This window comes from Triticum dicoccoides, chromosome 5B (genome assembly GCF_002162155.2).
Source record: "Triticum dicoccoides isolate Atlit2015 ecotype Zavitan chromosome 5B, WEW_v2.0, whole genome shotgun sequence".
NCBI lineage: Eukaryota > Viridiplantae > Streptophyta > Magnoliopsida > Poales > Poaceae > Triticum > Triticum dicoccoides.
Genome location: NC_041389.1, coordinates 671,846,920 through 671,852,616, shown reverse-complemented (window position 1 = coordinate 671,852,616; position 5,697 = coordinate 671,846,920).

Here is a 5,697-nt window from a genome sequence, read left to right as displayed (position 1 = left end):
CCCGTCGCCGCCCCCATCGCGCGCGCCCGTCGCCGTACGTCCCCGTCCCCGTCACTGTCGCCATACTTCCCCGTTCCCCGTCGCCGCCCCCGGCTGTCGCGTGCGCCCGGCCCGTCCTCGTACGTCGCTGCCCCCCGTCGCTGAAGGAAATATGCCCTAGAGGCAATAATAAAGTTATTATTTATTTCCTTATACCATGATAAATGTTTATTATTCATGCTAGAATTGTATTAACCGGAAACATAATACATGTGTGAATATATAGACAAACAGAGTGTCACTAGTATGCCTTTACTTGACTAGCTTGTTAATCAAAGATGGTTATGTTTCCTAACCATGAACAAGGAATTGTTATTTGATTAACGAGGTCACATCATTAGTTGAATGATCTGATTGACATGACCCATTCCGTTAGCTTAGCACCCGATCGTTTAGTATGTTGCTATTGCTTTCTTCATGACTTATACATGTTCCTATGACTATGAGATTATGCAACTCCCGTTTACCGGAGGAACACTTTGTGTGCTACCAAACGTCACAACGTAACTGGGTGATTATAAAGGTGCTCTACAGGTGTCACCGAAGGTACTTGTTGGGTTGGCGTATTTCGAGATTAGGATTTGTCACTCCGAATGTCGGAGAGGTATCTCTGGGCCCTCTCTGTAATGCACATCACTTAAGCCTTGCAAGCATTGAAACTAATGAGTTAGTTGCGAGATGATGTATTACGGAACGAGTAAAGAGACTTGCCGGTAACGAGATTGAACTAGGTATTGGATACCGACGATCGAATCTCGGGCAAGTAACATACCGATGACAAAGGGAACAACGTATGTTGTTATGCGGTCTGACCGATAAAGATCTTCGTAGAATATGTAGGAACCAATATGGGCATCCAGGTCCCGCTATTGGTTATTGACCGGAGACGTGTCTCGGTCATGTCTACATTGTTCTCGAACCGTAGGGTCCGCACGCTTAAGGTTTCGATGACAGTTATATTATGAGTTTATGTATTTTGATGTACCGAAGGTTGTTCGGAGTCCCGGATGTGATCACGGACATGACGAGGAGTCTCGAAATGGTCGAGACATAAAGATTGATATATTGGATGACTATATTCGGACACCGGAAGTGTTCCGGGTGTTTTCGGAGAAAACCCGGAGTACCGGAGGGTTACCGGAACCCCCCCCCCACCTCCCGAGAAGTAATGGGCCTTGATGGGCCCTAGTGGAGAGAGAGAGGGGCCGGCCAGGGCAAGAGGCGCGCCCCCTCCCCTTGAGTCCAAATAGGACAAGGAAGGGGAGGGGCGGCGCCCCCCTTGCCTTCCCCCTCTCCCACTCCTTCCTCCCCCTCCTTCTTGGAATAGGAAAGGGAGGGGCAAACCTACTTGGAGTAGGTTTCCCCCTCCTAGGGCGCGCCTCCCCTTAGGCCGGCCCCCTCCTCCTCTCCCCCTTTATATACGGGGAGGGGGGCACCCCATAGACACACAAATTGATCTTCGTGATCGTTCCTTAGCCGTGTGCGGTGCCCCCCTCCACGATATTACACCTTGGTCATATTGTAGCGGTGCTTAGGCGAAGCCCTGCGATAGTTGAACATCAAGATCGTCACCACGCCGTCGTGCTGACGGAACTCCTCCCCAAGGCTTTGCTGGATCGAAGCCCGGGGTGCGTCATTGAGCTGTACGTGTGTCAAGAACTCGGAGGTGCCGGAGTAACGGTGCTTGGATCGGTTGGACCGGGAAGACGTACGACTACTTCCTCTACGTTGTGTCAACGCTTCCGCTTCGGTCTACGAGGGTACGTAGACAACACTCTCCCCTCTCGTTGCTATATCATCACCATGATCTTGCGTGTGCGTAGGAATTTTTTTGAAATTACTACGTTCCCCAACAGTCGCCTCGCATCGCCGGCCGTCGCCCCGCTGTAAATATTTTCTTTTTTCTATTTTTCATTTTTTATACTTTTAGTTTATATAAATGTTAGATTAATATCAATTGTTAGATGATTATATAGAAATGTTAGATATTAATGTCATAGATGAATTAGATAGAAAATAATGTAGATATATTAATGTCAAATGTTAGATGAATTAGATAAATTTAGATATATATGAGATTTGATGATCTAATAATTAACTAAAAGTTTACTATAAAACTAGTTGATCTAATAATTAATTAAAAGATTTAAAATTTTACTATATATGAGATTTTAGTAAGAAGCTTAGAACTAGTTTATTTTTAGTGAGTGCTTAGTTGAATTAATAGAACTAGTTGAATTAATAGAACTAGCTAGTTGAATTAATAGAACTGCTAGTAAGTGTTTATATCAATTAACGTTTCAACTATATACGAACATAGGAAATGTCTGACGAAGAGAATGATTTCGTTATGTGTGAATACTGCGAAGACAAGCGTGGCACGTGCGACAAAAATTTCCTAGTTGATGGTAGGCGCTTCAGCATCAACTTGGATGAGACCTTCGAAGTGACTGTAGTAAATCACAACGACAAGTCTTTTTTCTTAATTAAGCATATGTTTCATTTGCTTCAACTTATAATTTTAATTTTTTACTATTCTATTAGCGTATCCCTGCCGTGCAAGAATTATTGTCTTGGATAAGATAGGTTCCAGTACTATGAAAACTATGGAGGTAAAAAGAGTTACTTTAAGATCGAGCTTGGTTATGCTTTCCACGCAAAATTATATAATGCAGACATCTGCACCTATTTTGAATGCAAAACTTGGCAAGCACTATGCAAGGCTTATGCATTTGAGCCTGATATGATTATCACCTTTAATATTCGTCCGAAAGATGATATTGAAGGTAATACCGATATCTGGGTCGATGTGCAGACGCCTCCAGTTATACCATTATGTGAGTTCCTCAACCATATTTATGTCTTCGATATTGTTTATTTCAAAAATAGTTGACAACTAATTTCTATTGACAGCTTATTCCATTCAAGCAAACATGTCCGGTGCTTGGTAGACAGGACCGTCCACTGTCCCGGGGCTGAACTAAATTGCGAGGAGATAAGTCAATATGTTTCATGGCTTGAGGATCTTGATGCTGTCAAGAGAAATTATTTTCCTAAACTTGCAAATCTTAGTACTCAAAACGTGCGACCAATAGTGTTCGTATTGAACTACAGTCACATTTATTTAGAAAAGATGGTAAGTTTTTTACTATTTGTCCTCAATATATCTTTTGCATACATTATTTTTAAGTTAAATTTCATTGCTAAGTATGTTACTATACGATGTTCTTCAACATGGACTTCTGATAATAGTTGTGCCTCAGTGGATCTCGACTAATGTTCGCATGTCAATGGTTAGCTTACAGCCAAGACATCCTACATTGCACATGAGTGCATTAAGGATTTCTAAAACCGAGGAATGCTTAATAGTGAAATACTGGAGCAAAATTGTGAATGATCGCAGAGAAGTAATAGGGGGCAACAATCAAAAGCGCAACCCATGATTAGGAGACAGGTTCATCTGCATGCTCCAATATGATGAATCAGGAGAGCTACACATGTTCTATGTCATTTTACCTGAGAGAGAGCAGTAGGAGTGATTAGCTAGTTCCTGTTCTTAGTACTTGTCGTCTCATGTCCGTGTTCTTTGTCCTGAACTTAATTATTAGTGATTTGTTTATGTGGTCTTAGTTATGAATGCTTATAATAATCTCATGACCATGTTGGACTCGATGACGATATCTTTGCTTTTTGTACAAATGAATGTTTCTTGTTTAAGCTACTGTTGGTGGTGATTATATAATGATGATAAAAATAGTGGTAATGACTACATATATATATATATATATATATATATATATATATATATGATTATTAGCTAGTGTTGTTGTTGGTGATGATATATATGAGATGCAAGAGTTTTTATATTAATATGATGATGAGGATGAGTTATTATATAATTTATGAAAGGGAAAATAAATGGAAAACAATCTCTAAATTAAATGAAAAACACAAAATTAAAGGGAAGATAAATAATAAAACCAAAACCCCCCAAACCTTTTAGTACCAGTTTGTAACAGTACCGGTTGGTGTTACCAACCGGTACTAAAGGGCTCCCCGCCCCTGACGCTGGCACGTGCCACGTGGTGACCCTGTAGCGGTGGTTCGTGCAAAACTGGTACTAAAGGGGGGGGGGCCTTTAACTCCCCACCCTTTAGTGCCGGTTACAGAACCGGCACTAAAGGGCCTTACGAACCGGTGCTATAGCCCGGTTTTGCACTAGTGGCAAGTGAACGGTGGCAACTCGGTGGGCTTCGTTTTTGGTGGTGCTCTTTGAGTACCAAGCATCGAGATCGGGGTGAAAATCGTAAGTCTGGACTTCATTGTTTGTACTTGTAGAGGGGTCTATGCTCCCTGTCGAAGACTATCTGGAGGCAAAGCGTTCTTTCTTCAACCCAAAGAAAGAAGCGATCTCTCTAGTGGCCGCCGCCGTCCTCCGGCGGCTCCCCTCCACCGATGACCTCATTCGTCGTTGGTGAAGGGGTCGCCGGATCCACGCATGTGGATCGTTTTTAGGCCATCGTAGTATAGGTTTTTAGGTTGTTCATCGTCTTGGCTTCGATGATGGCGATGTCGGCGCTGAATAAAGATTCTTTAGATCCTTCTCTGACGAGGCGATCAGTCCAATGATTGGGGATGGATCTGGAAACTAGTCTATTCAAGGATGGTGTGGCGGCAACATCCTTGTGGTGGACCTTTGTCCTCGGGCCCATCGTTGCGACGGTGTTTGCTCAAGTGCCGACACGGAGCTTGGGAGGTAGTGCAGGAGCAGATGCAGGTTGTTGTATACATAGACGACATCTGGAAAATTGTGGACCGTGTGTTGGGTTCGTGGTTCATGGATGGCAGGTATGGTTTCCTCCTGTGATGTCTTAGTCGTGCGGGGTACTAAATCTGGAGTTCGATGGCGTGTTCGGGGTGGTGCCCCGATCTGATTCGTTCAACCGTAATGGTTTCGCCTTTGGTGAGCCACCCTAGAGATCCGCAAAGCTGGATATTAGCGATTGAGACGCGTCGAGCTCGGGTGTGGAGGTGATCTGTTATGTTTTCCTTTGATGGGTGCTAGTGCTACGGTTTCTAGTGCCAGAGGGAGGTGATGGGTGGTGGTGTTAAGCTCAAAGGTTTCTTTTTCTTTGGTCTTTATTGTAAAAAAAATTGGTTGGTGTTCTTTGTGTAAAGACTAGTGTTAAGCTGTTTTTTCCAATTTTGTTAGGTCCGTCCGTACGTGAGTTATATTATGATCTTTATGATATGAATGAGATACATATTAGCATGCAAAAAAAATATCTATAAGAAAAACAAGAATCTCAAACTATCAAGATTTACTTTGTCGCCTCCACTAAGAGCATCTCCAACAGCCGCGCTAAACTAGCGCCGCGCCAAAAATTAGGCCGTTTTAGCGCGCGCGCGACGCGGCGGGTGGCTCCAGCGGGCGCGCAAAAGCCGCGCGCGCGCTATAACGAGTTGGGCGCGCGATCGGAAGCACTATCCCGCGCAGTGTATTTGGGGCGCCCGCTTTCGCGTGCGGCACACTCGAGCGCTCGCGCCGCACTCTCTCCTCTCCTCCTCCTACGCCCCGCGCGCGCCGGTGCCGGCGCCCTGCCACCCATGGACACGCACACCGGCACCCCGCTCACCCCGTTGTATAGCCGCGACCCC